The 16701-nt window shown below is 36.8% G+C and overlaps 1 protein-coding gene across 1 annotated transcript in view; it reads right to left on the reverse strand.

The window, feature by feature from the left end:
- Positions 1 to 13398, reverse strand: part of LOC141429781 (uncharacterized) — a 76974-nt gene extending 63576 nt beyond the window's left edge. Inside the window, exon 1 of the mRNA XM_074090312.1 lies at positions 13346 to 13398. The gene's annotated coding sequence lies outside the window, so the exon portion shown is untranslated. The remainder of the gene's footprint in view (positions 1 to 13345) is intronic.
- Positions 13399 to 16701: the final 3303 nt, after the last annotated feature.

Here is a 16701-nt window from a genome sequence, read left to right on the forward strand (position 1 = left end):
CAGTTATAGTTTACAGTTTGCGGCGATAACCTGCTAGCTATAGAAAATAACAGTTAAAAGACGCAGAACAAATTAACAACGTAAAAAAAAAAATATTTCAAATTACAACAATGATTGTAGAAATTACAATCTTAGATTACATAATCCCCAGGTTGATAAAAATTTAATAATAAAGACCTTATTATTTTATTAAGATTTGGTACACCTTGCTCTGTATCTTGTTGTATGTTAATGTCTCCTCGATGACTTCTTAAAAGTTTTTTATGACAACACTAAAAGTTATATTGTGACAGTTTTAACAATTCTTCATAGTCATTTCTGTAGCTTAGTATACATTGCAAACATTTTTCTGAGCTAGACTGAGTCTACCCAGTTAGGTTATAAAGAAACAAAGAGTTGATTGAATTCTCATACGTTAAAATAAAACCTTATTCTACTACGTACAGTCTAGTGTAAAAATAATATTTATTCGAACCACGTAAACAAAGTGTTACTACGCCTGTTTGCGTCGGTATGTGGTACTTATTTATTGAAACTTTGAATAATGTTCATAATTCCAACTACTGAGCTGTACTAATAAACAAATTGAAGTAATTTACGTAGGTCGTAAATGATAAAGGAGACACGATAAAATGGTTTAAAGAAATAGATTTGCAAACAACATGTAACAGACAAACTAATGGCAAGAAGCGCATAAAAAAATACAAATTTTAAATAACTACTGTAGGTCACTAGTTGTAATATAATTGCTAAAACCAATTTAAACGGAATACGATAAATGCATAATGTTTGTATGTGTGGTGTTGAAATTTGGAGATTTTATCCCGATACCTACTGCATATCGCCATAAAAATGGATATGTGTGTGTGTGTGTGTTGTGTGTGTTGTGTGTGAATCCCAAATTTCATCACACAATAAATTATGTTATTCCAGACATTCCAAATTTCATCCAAATCCGTCTAGCAGTTGTAACGTGAAGGAGTGAGAAATACACACCGATAAATACCACGGGATAGGGATAAAAATCTCAATCGCTAGGAAACAAAACATGACATTTGGCGCAGATGTTTTACTTATATGACAACGAATAGCGAATCGACGTTGCAATTTTTGGGAATTCTCAGGGGGTTTGGTAAAATCCCGGAATTTCAATTCAACGGTTGGATCTAATGGTTTAAGCTGCATTTCCACCAATAAGGTGCGAGCATGTGTTGCGAGGACTGTGTTTTTCATTAACCAATAGAAACGCTTCATTTACCTCACCTCGCACAATACATCTCTGGTGGAAACAGTTGAGCGGAGTGAGGCGGGTTAAGAAAAGTTTCCCTGCCGGCCGCGCGGCCGCGTTAGGTATTCGTTTGGGATATTGCTGTCTTTATCGCTCGTGACATAAGCGCTCACAGCCGTCCCCCCATGCCTTCCGCAACGACGTCCGTGATTTATATCGAGATAGCCTGTAGGCTTTTCAAGATTTGGGCGGTTGAATTTTGGGTTTCGTTGTCCTCATATTATACGAAAAGGAAACAGAAATCAATGATATTTTACAATCAAGATACCTATTCATTATATTTTCTATGCCTGTGGTTTTTTCGATTTTTGTAAAAAGGCTTTATTAGTCTGCAATTCTCGTGCAAAGTTGACATCTTTTTTTTTCGACTTTTGAGCTCCTGTAATTCTGATATTACACATTTATAGGAAAATCTGAAAAACCACAGGCATAGATAATTACGTCTAGTCCATACTTACAAAATTTCATCTATTTCTGTTGCCTAGTTTTCAAACGAGACCGGGACTACGTTTGTATGGAGAATGGAACGAAGACTCTTCTCTTAATGAAAAACACATCCCTCGCAACACATCCTCGCACATGATTGGTGGAAACGCTGCTTTACGCGAGCGAAGCGAGTTAAGTCTAGTTAGTTATTAAGTCAAAGGCTAACCGTGAAATCAAAAGCAGAGTGGGTGTTAAAATACATCATCCGTATGATGACAGCCGAGCAATTTAGTGTTATAGTTGTAATAGCACTTTCTGAACCGGAATGGAGCTGTGGCATAAATGATGGCATGTTCGTGAGGTTCTTTCCATCCCACACCAATGCAAAAAGAGGGTTAGGTATTTCTACACAAGCAAGGGGCCGCTTCGAAAATCCGTCTGTGAAAATACTTGATAATAAATAAGGATGGTATTTTGCTCAAACTCGTATTTAAAATTGAACCAATACTTATTACACTTTTTACAAATAAAATATGATTTCAATAATCCAGTCGCGGGGAAGCCGTGTTGGCTTAGTGATGGCCACTTTAGCAGAGCATAGTGGATTCAAATTCGGGCTCGCAACTCTCAAACCTGTGAATCTTGAATCCGGAATACGGAAATTCGTCGAAGAACTAAAGTCACTGACATAGCTGGAAAAATATGCAAATTGAAGTGGCAATGGGCAGGCCACATCGCTCGAAGAACAGATAACCGTTGGGGGAGAAAAGTCCTCGAGTGGCGACCACGAACCGGAAGACGAAGCGTTGGCAGGCCTCCCACCAGGTGGACTGACGACATCGTGAGAGTAGCGGGAAACCGGTGGATGCAAGTGGCAAGTTGTCGTTCATTGTGGCGTTCTAAGGGGGAGGCCTGTGTCCAGCAGTGGACGTCTTCGGGCTGATGATGATGATGATGATGATGATGATTAGAATGCTAAATTATTCCAAAGAGGAAAGCTTTGGATTTTTGGATGATTGTTACGAATTAAAAAAAAATACTCTTTCTTAGTAAACTAAGAAAGAGTGTATATATATATATATATATATATATATATATAATATATAGGAGATACATGAACTAAAGATGACTAAGTTTACCATCAAGTTTTTTTTACTGCTATAAAATAAACTCATAACATGCAAAAAATCTAAGTATTTATAAATATTTTCACTGTTGTTAGCGCCTTGTAGAAACATGTAGGTTTTTAAAGGATTATTTTTAATATACCAGCTCTGTTGTATAAAGGTGCAGACACAGCAGTTAAGTTTCATAGCTCTCGTTAGCGGAGATGAAGCGGTTTATATTTAACTTTTAATGGTAGTGTAGCTACAGAAACTTGCTATTACAGTTCAGTTATTTTTAAATGCTCTTGCATATGCATGCTGCTTTTTAAATCGTGCGCAATGAGGATTTCTGTGAGACTAATGAGGGCTAATTGACAGGCGAAATATAGCTAGATGGCGTTAGTGTTTTGAGGTCCGTTTGACGTTTTGGTCTTGCTTGTAATGAGGGATATTGCGTACGATAATTAAAAAATCATATTACAGTGTTCAACAATATTTAGAAGATAAATTATAGTATGTATGGAATGCAAATATATCAATGTAATAAAAAAAAATAACCAATAAAAATAATAATCTATGTAATAATTAATTAATATAATAATAATATTTATACTAAAAATATTATCGAAAATACAAACTGAAATATAGATGCACAGAAAAACCAGAAAAATAAGACCAGCGCTGGGAATCGAACCCAGGTCCTCGGCATTCCGTGCCGTGTGCTATACCGCTACACCACCGCTGGACAACGATTCCCAGCGCTGGTCTTATTTTTCTGGTTTTTCTGTGCATCTATATTTCAGTTTGTATTTTCGATATAGGTTTTACGGGATGACCGTAAAAGTAACAAAAAATTTGGAATTGAAATAAAAAATACAAAAAGATTCCAAAAAACAATCTAAAAATATTAATTTTGTAATTGTAATCTTAATTGCTGCGCCCAACAGGGTACATAATGTGATCTCCTAGTTTAAGTCACACCACCTGTAAAACCATTATGTGCAATAAAGTATTGAGTATTGACTATTGATTTCGCCGCTAGAGGCGCTAGTGTGGCGAGAGGTCTCCGAATTGTCAAATATTACTGGTTTTGGGTAAGCTACGTGGGTTTATATATAATTAGAATAATTTAGTATTGAGACCAGCTATGGTGTACGGCGCTGAATGCGGGCGATCAAAAAAGCCATGAACAGACACTCCATGTCAATGAGATGAAGATGCTGAGATAGCAGGCGACGATACTCGATAAAGTGCGTCACGAACACATCAAAGGAAGTTACAAGGTCGCACCCATCGCAGACAAGGTTAAGGAATCTCGCATGAGATAGTACGGGCATGTTATGAGACGCAGCGACGACCATGTCGTGAAGAAAGCTCGCACTACCGGACAACAAGAGAGGCAGAGGCCGCCCGCTTGCTACATGGTGGTCCAACATATCAAAGAGTTTGAAACAGGCCCAGTTGAACGAGGAGACAACCCAGGATCGACCGACCTGGCGCATGAGAAGGGCCGACCCCAAATAATGGGAAGAGGCACAGAAAGAAGAAGAAGAAAAATAATTTTAAATACCGAATAAATAACACTCATAGTCACCAGTACAAAAAGATAGGTCTGGTAGGTCGAAAAACTCGCCTTGAAAATGAAACCTATACTTTAATTTACTTGCGATCACAGCCGTGTGGCTAGACAATGAAATAAATTTTAACATTATTGCGGTGTCGCAATCATGTTAAAATTTATTTCATTGTCTAATTAAGTTCTTTTGTAGTTTAATCCCAAATTCAAAATCGAATAAAGTGGACTAAATAAATATGTAGGTACGTACATACCTAGACTATCTAGGTAACTAAAGAGATTTCCTCGTGGACATGGTTCACACTCATACTAGACGACGCAGACTAAAAACTAGCAACAACCCAATCCAAATATTCGAAAGTGACAATCAAACGATCATTTCTACCACTATCTTTTACCTCAATCGGAGCTAAAAATACAGCACTCTTATTACACCGTTCCCACTAAAAGTTCAGATCGAGATCGCTACTTTGTCGTATTCAATGTGTTTCATGGTCCAATACGTAGGTAAATGTATAAATGAATTGACCTGAAACCGTCCAATGTAATGTACGAGTAGATTGATTTTGTATTTACGTTGCAATGTGAGAGTTGTTACGCTTTATGTATGTAGCCCTTGTCACACGAATACCTAGGAACTAAGAAACCATGTTTACTTACTATTACATGCCACTTACTAATAAGTGTTAAAGTTTTTCGAAATTTATGTGCGAAATTTCATTTGATATTTACCACGCTCTACGGTGAAAGAAATCATCGTGTATCATTCAATTGTGTGGGTGAAGTTCCCAATCCGCATTGGGCTCGCGTAGGAACTACAGCCCAATTCTAAGCGTTCTGAGAGGAGGCCTGTACTGCTCTGCAGTAGGAAGTATATAGTGGGACGAGATGATGATGATGATGACTAATGTAATAAATGCCAAATTAACTCTCTCTGTAAGGCCGTCTTGCAGGAAAAAATAAATCTAGATTTAGTCGTTAAACCTCGCTTAAGGTTGACAGTTCCATACATTTTGACACTACTAAACTGAGCTTAACGCAAACTCGAGATTTATGTGTTTCCAGCAAGTAGCCACTCGCTGAACAGATTTAAAATATGGAACTTAAACACAACAGTAGTAGAGACAACACTGAACTATAGTTTTCATGCGATTGTCAAAGAACTGTGACAATAAACTGAGCTCAAATACGGCAGCGTTCTCAATATTTAACTTGCCATTTTTGTTATAACTACAACTTTTTAATTTTTAAATTTAATTTCACATGAACGGACATCGTAAGTTTGGTTTTACTTAACTTCGTGCTTCGGTTCAAATTAAAAAATCGAAATCGAAAGTTTTGTTCCAATTTGATACTAAAATTAAAAAGCGTAAGTAATAGGCGTGCGTGTAACTTTTGTATTCGTTATTTAACAATACGGTTTACTTGTGTCCAAGGCTGCCCTTGAGTGCTTTCGGTGGTAAATTTATTTCTTTTGGGTTTAACTAACACTGAAGAATGTTGAATATCGAAAAGAAAAGAAGCGATTACTAGACTGATTCTTTAAGTACTAGGTCATCCTATTTCCTACTAATATTATAAATACGAAAGTTTGTAAGTCTGTTTGTTTATTTGTTTGTTTGTTTGCTACTCCATCACGTCTAAATCGCCGAACTGACATCGATAAAATTCGATATACAGATAGTTTGCGTCCCGGGGGAGGGCATAGGATAGTTTTTATCCGGGAAAATCGCTTACCTCCCGCGGGACTGTGAAAGCCGAATTATACGCGGACGAAAACGTGGGTAACGGCTAGTAAATTATATTACCGAATGAAACAAACTAAACTAATCATAAATATAAACATAAACGACGTTCATTAGAACTATGATGAACTTAAATAAAAATAAAACACTGAAATTAAATTAAGCCGTGGTGGCCTAGTGGTTTGTCCTATCGCCTCTCAAGCAGAGGCTCGTGGGTTCAAACCCCGGCTCGCACCGCTGAGCTTTTCGAAATTCATGTGCGGAATTACATTTTAAATTTACCACGAGCTTAGCGGTGAAGAAAAACATCGTGGGGAAACCTGCACAAACCTGCGAAGCAATTCAATGGTGCGTGTGAAGTTTCCCAATCCGCACTGGGCCCGCGTGGGAACTATGGCCGAAGCCCTCTTGTTCTGAGAGGAGGCCTGTGCCCAGCAGTGGGACGTATTAGGCTGGGATGGAAATTAAATTGCATCTAAATAAAGTCGCTGCAAAATTTTGCGATCGATTTAAATTTTTAAAAGCAAAATAGCTTCCACACTTCGGGCTATCCGCGTACATCCTATTATCAGCTAAATAACTAACGAGTTATCGGTACCTACCTACGCCTACGTCGGATGCATATCAAATGACTATTAATTATAGGCAAATTGTAATTAGAATATTCAAGTCTACATTGGACATTCCATGTGTATATTATTATGGAATAACGATGTGGCTGGGATGGTCTCGGTTGATTGTGTGATGTAATTTTGTTTATAGACAAACCTATCTATCTATATTTATACGTAGATTGACAAAAGGGCAGGCCAACATCACGGAGAACGGGTGGCCGTTGAGGCTGAAAAGTTCTTGACCTGAAATGTTTATTTCTGAATCAAATTATTATCTTTTTTTTAATTTATGACGGTGGAAGCATTTGACACTTCCACTGAAAGTATATATAGTTAGGTACATGTTTAGTTTTAGTTTTGCAACCCCCACATACATCCCTTTATTATTATTCTTTTCTTGTACATTTTAATGTTATACTGTCTTTTTTAAGTATTTTATTTGTATTTATTTTATTTTGAATAAAAAATGACTTTCTGCCAAGTTTCTTGCGGCGCATTCTTCTTGGCAATGACGGTATCTCCGAAAGCGCTGGTAGTTTAAAAAAAATGACGTATACTCTAAAAAGTGCTAATAAATAATTTTGAATTTGAATGGAGACCAGCAAGCGCAGCGGTAGGCAACTGGATGTCAACTCGTATGGGCCTATGTCCAACAGTGGACGTCCTACAGCTATTGTAATAATGATCATGATGCTGAGATTGATTGATTGACTGCAAATTTTTGTTCAAACCCCAAACTTCCGAGGTGAAAACTGTATGTTTTAAAAAAAATGAATAAATTCATGACGGTACAATACAACCTACATCAAATTTACAAGAAAAACTATAACGGCTAAGTTTGCTTGAGAAGTATTAGTACCTAGTTTTAGAGTAAATACCAGCCTAACTTACAAAATATACCTGCACTAGGAAAGTGTCCTAGAAAATCCTTAGAAAAATACTACTTGTTTAATACGGATTTATTTTATAAGTGGTATGATTTTTTCGTAACAGCTACGGAACCCTAATCTAGGCGTGTTCGACATGCTCTTGGCTGGTTTTTTATTCTACTATACAGGGAGTCTCTGACCATGGGGCATGGGCATGGGCTTGATGATCCAAGGTTCGATTCTACTCACATAGTTATGCTACTTTTTGTGTTATACCTATAGCATCAATTGTGGGTATATCTGTTATTTCTTGTGTGTTGCGTAGTTTTCAATAAACCAGTTGTGTCGTTGACCTGGGAGTTTGCTTTTATCTTCCCACTCAAAAACTAAGATATATTACTGGCGACGAGTTAATCCTATTTTTAATATTGAAATCGTAAAGTTACAGTGGTTAGGTACCTAATCAATAAAATGCCGATCGGAAAAATTTAACCGTTCGATTTGGCAAGTAAAAAGTGGTCGGCATATATTAGACGCGTAAAACAATTCACAACCTTAAATGAAATCAAAACGGAGTTACAAGTGGCAACTTTGGTGACCGTAGTGGGCGAGGCGACATACAACTTATGTGCGCTGAATGATCCAGGGACAAAATCATTTGAGCACCTATAGCATCAATTGTGGGTATATCTGTTATTTCTTATGTGTCGGGTAGTTTTCAATAAACCAGTTGTGTCGTTGACCTGGGAGTTTGCTTTTATCTGCCCACTCAAAAACCAAAATATATTAATACATACTTAAATACATACAAGGACCTCAAGCTTCGTAGTCAAGTTCTCTAACCACTTGGCCATCCGGTCGTCGAACTTTTAAGCAAGTAGTGCATTTCTGTATAGAAAAAAAGGTTTATAATAAAAAATGATATTTTTTTCGTATATAAATTAGCTGCTAGGGATATTGTTTTTACATGTATAATTATCATGGCGTATTTATCGCAAGACTTTTTGAACCACAGGAAAAATAACAGCCTCGCCTTTTGAAATCATATGTTATTTTTCAAACTAATATACTTTTGCTCGTGTTAAACAAATTGACAATACTTTGGTAGTAGTTTCTGGAAAACAAAAGCTATATTAACGACATTTATTTATTTATGTATTTATTTACTATATATTTACATGCAACATGACGGTTGACACCATAGCGTTACATTAGATACTTAAAAATAATTATATACTAACTAAAAAACTAGGGACACTACTCACACTCATGCTGCGTTCTCTCTAGCTCTCTCCTCCATTCCATCTCCAGTCTCGCTATCTTGGTTACAAACAGATCACACTGAAGGGCTGCTTCAAGTACAGAGTTGAGGAGTGCTAGAGCGCGCGGGAGCGGCGTGCTGGCGCCGGCGGGTGCGCCCGCGCACCGCAGTCAGGAGACTAACTAACCTAACTCTATGGCGCTTGCTGACGTATTCGTAGGGCACTTTTAGTTTTAAAAAAGTTGTGACATGTTTATTGATCTGATGATATGTGATTTACCGACCCATTAATGGTTCAATTGTATCGATCTAGTGTTTGGTACTATAATTTTCGGCATTTTCCTTTGAAGATATATCTATCCTACTATAAATTTTAACAAGTATTTATAGATGGCTCACCAAATGCTATGAAATAGAAATTCCTTTACAGAATTCACGTTCGCTAATAAAACATTCATAAGCGAAATGTGACAACGGCCTCACTTCCTCGTTTAATAATTCAGGTTTCAGGCTTTTCAGCCGGCTGTCACCGAAGACGTGCTTAATTAAATATTTTGATAAGATATTTTGTGTGAAAAAATATTAGTATACTTCGTGAGCGAGACTTGTTGATGTTTGCGTTAGTGACATTAACGTTTGGGAACAAAAACAAATGACAAAAAAACAATGTCTAGAATACTCGTAAGGTTTTATGAAATAAAAAACTAAATGTTTATCATTTACCTAGACACATCTTGGGAAAAGGAAATCAACATTTATTTTACTTGATCCAATTGGCTCATAATAAGTACTTTGTTTCAATCATAAATTAATTTGATATACACCGTGTTATTTCTGTTTTCCATTAACTTTAAGAGCTTAGACACTTGTCATATGAAGTTAATTTCTTCATGACTCTCTGGCTTAACTCTGTTTAAAAGAGAATCAAGAATTAAGATAAATAATAACGCGCGGTAAAACAGTGTTAAGGTCCTTAATTTCTGGCGTGTTTCTAAAATCTGTAACTAAAGCATTTTTTTTATTCGACTTGTTGGCAAATGAACAAGTGGGTCTCTTGATGGTAAGAGATCACCACCGCCCATAAACATCTGCAACACCAGGGGTAAGTATTGCAGACGCGTTGCCAACCTAGAGGTCTAAGATGGGTTACCTCACGTGCCAGTAATTTCACCGGCCGTCTCCGCGCCGAAACAACAGTGCAAGCACTGCTGCTTCACGGCAGTATTAGCGAGCAAGATGGTGGTAGCAATCCAGGCGGACCTTGCAAAGGTCCTACCACCTGCAAAGCATCTTTAATTCATACCGAATTCATAACCTCTTCTTTTTATGAAGTCGGTTAAAAAGTAAGTTTTTTTTAAGTTTCTCTTATATTTCACGTCAACGTCACTCGTCATGTTTGTGAACTTTACAATTTGACTGTTAAGCAATCTTTTGAATCAGGCGTTACTTTGCGGAGGTCCATATATATCAATGAACTAAAAGAATTTATTTGCTCACCCGCGACCTTATGATAGCTAAGTGTATGCAAAATATGCGTGTTCATGCAGTTCCTCCACCTCCACACTGTAAAAACACATAAATCACACAAACTCAACCATCACCACCACCACACTATACACTGACGCGTTTCGAACTAAACCAGAGCCCATCTTTAGAGCAACACAACCGTACACCATGCTACCAGATGTCGGTCGCGGGTGAGCAAAGAAATTCTTTTAGTTCATTTACTTGATTGTTAACAATGACTGTGGATTTATTGTGTATGATTTTTTGTGGCCAAAGAGGTAATAACTCCACAGTCTATAACCTACCTAGTTTATTGATAGATGAATGGAACCTTTTGTCGAATTTAACGGAAACTAAGAAAAACACGGTGTATTTTCATACAATTACATACTTATGTAATATAGGTACACTTTTCACCAAAATAAGCTTTTTATTTGTTTGTGATAAAGACCAAAACAATATTTTCTCAAAGATAGATCACACGTCATATATCTTTCAGCATCAAAAGCTCCCTGCTTAGCCCCTCCTATTTCCAAGAAATTACGCTATGAGCGGTTTCTTATTTCTGAGAAAAATATGTCAAGAAATATGATCAAAAATTATAATACTCGTAATAGATTTAGCTCCTTTCGCCGTGGATACCGTTTTGTTTGTTTCCATGGCAAGACACACGTTAAAAAAACCATGTCGTAAGACCATCGTAGGATCGTTGTCTAGTACACATAGCTTTGCTTATTTTGGGACTAGGCCAATTGGTGTCTTGTCCCATAATATTCAGTACCTGGGCGACCAAGCTCCGCTCGGACTAAAACTCGGTAACCAAGTAATGTATCGAGAAAATGAACAAGATGTAAATGAACGCAATAATTCCTAGAATCCCCTCATCGGTTGAATTATCTTCTTCCTGTTTCCTGCGTTCACCCTAATGTGGAAAAAGAGATTTTAATTGAACCTAAAATTAACAATAAGAACCTGCTTCGTATAAGAATTGGGTGGTTTCATGGGTAAAAAAATATTACTCAATTTAGTTCGTCAGTTAGATAATAAGAAATTAGACACATATTTTTTATTTCGTCAAACAAACAAAAAATTACAAAAATGAAGCGCGTCAAATTTCGGGAGTGGATGCAGATGTGTAAGTTGCGGAAAGTTTCAGAAAGTTGTAAAAGTTCTCGGAAATTTCTGGAAATATTCACAACAAATATAGGAAATTAAAATTTATGAAACGGAAAGTCTCAATCCCCATACAAAATTGCGAGAAGCTTCCGAAATTTTCCTATATGAAAAATTCCGCAATTTTGGAAAGTTTCCTTTGGCAGGTCAGGAGTGGGTGCTTGTGACGTCACACCGTGCTAAATAGTGTGACACGGCGTGACGCCACGCATAACATTACTAGCTATATCTTCACTATTTTTTGTGTAGTAAAAAAAAAGAAATACGTTTAAAATATTTTCTGATAATCAACTGACAGACTAATTAATTTTTTCAGGATAGTAGCCATAAGTACACTCAGGAGATATTAATCATCATCATCATCAGCCTATAGCAGTCCACTGCTGGACATAGGCCTCCCCCAATGAGCGCCATTGCGCCCTGCCCTCGGCTAGACGCATCCAGCTTCTACCAGCAGCCTTTCGCAAATCGTGACTCCACCTGGCCGGTGGGCGCCCTACACTACTTTGCCAAGACGCGGTCTCCACTCATGAACTCGTTTACTCCAGCGGTTGTCGGTTCTTCGACAGATATGACCAGCTCACTGCCACTACAACTTGCTAATTATCTGAGCTATGTCGATGACCTTAGTTCTGTGTCGGATAACCTCGTTGCGGAATTTATCTTTCAGAGAAACTCCGAGCATAGGTCAATGAATAAACAAATAATAATAGGAGATATTAATATATAAGCTTCCGTTCAATACCTGTTTTAATGAAGTACTACTTGAATCTGAAATTGAGTAGGTATCAAAAGTGAAGCACCAATTAAGAGGTAAGTATTACAAAAGATATAATTGATAACCCTCTAGGTGAGTAGCCTATGTTATGAAATATTCCTTAGAATGTTTATTATTAAAGTTACTTATCAAATATTTCATTTGATCATCACAAATAGAATAATCAATATCTAAGATAAATTGATATCTCTCATAAATATTTACTCTTGTTAAACAAAATCATCAAAAAATAATTTAGACAATCAATATTTAAGATAAAAAAATAGCTTTCATTATAATCTCGTTAAATAAAGCAACAAAATAATGAAGAAAAGAATAAGTTTCACGCAACATAATATTCAATTAAAAAATAGTTTTGGACTCAAAATATTTTTTATTTTCAGGTTTTATTGTTACTATAATATATTCTCAAAGGCAACTTAATATAGTTGTCAATCTAATTAAGTGATAAAGCATGTCATGTGGCATTATGTGTGTGTGATAGGTACCTCTTAAAATACTACAAAAAAACCGCACACTTAATTCAATTAATAAATTTAAAAATAGCGAATTTTAATGAATACAACACTGTCACTTGTCCAATATGTATACTAACATAGTTATAAGTAAATTACTAATAATGTACTTATGGATCTTTGTTGTCTAACTGAATAAATAAATGAATTATTATTATTAACTGTTAGTACGAAAATTTCATAAACCTTGGTCCAGCTGAATCACAAGTTTGAGAGACAAACTAAACCAAAGTTTGATTTACTTTGAAAATAGGGTTCGCTTTTTAAAGTTAATGTAAGTATTAGAGTAGATAAAAGTGAGAATTATTAAATTACTTGCGGAAAATTTTAATAACTTGAATGGAATATTCATTTTCTTACAAAATTAAATCTCAGTCAAACTTTTACGACACAAAACTTTAACAAACTTCCTTAAAACTATCAAACAATTCATTCAAATTATACACAGATCTATTCTAACCAACTTAGTATAAGAAAAAATACCGTACCGTAATTCAGTTCCGTTTCACAAAATCACGTGGGGCACTGACCGAGCGAACGACGAGCAATAAAATAAAAATTTGAATGTTTGTACTCACGAGAAGGTGGATTAACCATTTTTTGCAGCGTAGGTTAAGTACTGCCAAGTATTAAATTGTTTGATCAAAGAAGACTAATTTAAATTATATAGTCACTTGACCACAACGTAAGTGGATGTTAGGACATCTTGTAATAAGTAATTATTTTTAATTTAGTTATAATAAATCATTATTTGAGATATCCGTACGCGTAGAATTCGTTTATCGCTATCCCGCGGGAACTATTAAATTTCCGGGATAAAATCTATCCTATGTCCTTTTCCGGGACTCAAACTATCTGTCAGTATACCGAATTTCGTCTAAATCGGTTCAATTCTAAATTTAGACGTGATGAAGTAACAAACAAACAGACATACAAACTTTCGCATTTATAATACCTAATTATATCCGTTACCCGCGACTCCGTCTGCATAGAATTTGGTTTTCACTATCCCGGGAACTATGCAATTTTCCGGGATAAGGACCAGTCTGGTCCAAGGTCTCTACCTCCATATCAAATTGTAATGTTTTACTGGTTCTTACTTTATGTTACGACAGTCTCTGACATGTCAGTGATTTTAATTTTAACGATACATCATCCCAGCCTATATACGTCCCACTGCTGGGCACAGGCCTCCTCTCAGAACAAGAGGGCTTGGGCTATAGTTCCCGCGGGCCCAGTGCGGATTGGGAAGTTCACACACACCATTGAATTGCTTCGCAGATTTGTGCAGGTTTCCTCACGATGTTTTCCTTCACCGCAAAGCTCGTAGTAAATTTCAAATGTAATTCCGCACATGAATTTCGAAAAACTCAGAGGTGCGAGCCGGGGTTTGAACCCACGACCCTCTGCTTGAGAGGTGATAGGTCAAACCACTAGGCCACCACGGCTTTTAATAAACTAGCATTTTACAATTACAGATTTAATCGCAGACTTAGACATCATAAAAAAAACGAATGCAATAAAAGCATTTCTAGAAGGGAAAAAAATCTAACATCCATGTTTCTCTAAAGTTAGCCTGTCCGAGTAAAGTAGAGTTTTAAAATAAAACATTCTTGAAATACGGTAAGAACTCCCATACTTTGCGTTTACTTGAAATTCCAAAAGTTGGTTTTGATTTAGAGGCATTTTTAAAAAGAAAAGCAAGGTATGTAAGAAAATTTAATATAACCTGTCAGTTCAGACATGATAATTAAAGTCATTTTTTTTATTTTGTATCACTCTTAAAATGCGAGGGCCAATAGATACTATATTAATAGATGTAATACAGAATAGTTTTTTCGCAAATATTATGTACAGTCAAGCTGTGACAAAAAACCTACGCACTAATTGACCATGCGAACGTGAAGCACGAGCGAAGCGTTACCGATCCAGTACCCTTAGTGTATTTTCGGTTACAAAATACGTCTCGATCGCGTTCGCGTTAAAATCTCAATTTGTATGGAAACACGAACATCGCAAATTTTAACGCGAACGCAATCGAGACATATTTTGTAACCGACAACTTACACTAAGGGGCTGTTTCACCATCCATTGATTAGTGTTAACTGGCGGTTAGGTGTGATGCCGTCTCTATTTGTTTTGTTCGAATAGACGGAGACGGCATCATATTTAACCGTCGGCTAACGCTAATCAATGGATGGTGAAACAGCCCCTAAGGGTACAGTAAAGGTAAAAATGATTTCGTATTGTCGGACTATCTTTTCGCCTCCACACGTCGCATTTAGTGGGATAGACGGGCATTTCGCATGACAGTAATGGGACTTTTGGGACTACAATATGATAAAAAATATTAGTGCCACTTGTCCCATGGGACTACTGGGAGTAAATCGTCTCAGTTGTCCCATGATGGGACAACTCAATGGGACTAGTGGGACAGACGGGCATTTCTCATCCAATTCTTATGAAAACAACATCGGTAATTACATGAAAGCCTATTTCGATTTCCTAAGTGGTAATTTAATATAGGAGATACAATGAGGACAATTATTCCCCCATACAAATAATTGCCATCGAATATTATGGATAAACTTTATGAAAGCGAAGCCACGTGTAAATGCTTGTTGAAAATAACTTTCGGAGGCCATCGAGAACTTTCGTTTAACTCTGTTTTGTTCTGTGGAGTCTCATCGGAGTCGAATAAATATTTATTAGCAGTGTTTAACTAAAAGTTGGCCTATTAATGGAAAAGTAAATTGTTTAGTTTAGTTATCTGCCAGATTGTTTGTCGTGAAGTTTAAGTTCAAAATAATAATGGATATAGTGACTGGTACAATTAATAAGGCTACGAGGCAAGCATTTTGATCATAATAAATATCAGCCAGAGAGAGAGAGAGAGAGAGAGAGAAAGGATAAGGGATAGATAAAGGAAGAGAGATGGAAAGAATAAAAAAATAACATCGAATAAGTAGTATAAAGTGGGCCCCACTCAGCATAATGTTACGGCAAGCCGCAACTCTGTTTTTCAGTGGGGCCCATTTAATAACTAAAACATATAAAAACATACAACACACTATGACGACACGAACGCCAGCGGAAAGAAATAGGCCTCGATCAGCGCCTAATATGTAGTACTTACATCGTATTTGTAGAATTATGTATAATATTCAATTTTATTTCTATAACTAATCCTAGAGTTGTAAGCCGTTTAACCTACAAGTAGAGGATCGTGGGTTCAAGTCCGGACTCGCGTCTTCGAGTTTTTTGAAATTGCATTTGAAATTACGAATTTTACGGTGAAGGAAAACAGGAAAAACCAGCCCAAACCTGCGAAGTGTTTCACTGGTGTGCGTGAAATTTCCAATCAGAACGACCGTATGGAAACTACGATCCAAGCCCTCTCATTCAGGGCCTGTGGTGTGACATTGAAATTGCAGAGAAACTGACTCTATGTTTGCAGGCAAACTTTAATAAAGTTCTAGCACGTTTACAGAAATAATATTCACAAGCAAACATCTAGACCCATGACCGGTCTAATTACTGACTGGGTCAGGCTTGGTAAATACAATGATCGGTGCAAACACACTTTATGTCCACTTTGTTGCGTACGCCGTCGTCCGACTGATCGTCATGATTTCGCTGTTGTGTAAGGTAGCTAGGGCAGTGGGAACACTTTCTTCATGGGGGGCCAGAATGCATGCAGAATGCATTTTGTGTTGCATTTTTTAATAACCTCGCCGCATTTCTCTACATGCCCCGCGACCCGCAACACATGAACTAAAACACAACAAAGAAACAAATGAACTCATGAAGCGTTCCACTTTTAAAATTTTCTTTTTTATTAACC

This window comes from Choristoneura fumiferana, chromosome 7, assembly GCF_025370935.1.
Source record: "Choristoneura fumiferana chromosome 7, NRCan_CFum_1, whole genome shotgun sequence".
In the NCBI taxonomy this organism is placed as follows: Eukaryota; Metazoa; Arthropoda; class Insecta; order Lepidoptera; family Tortricidae; genus Choristoneura; species Choristoneura fumiferana.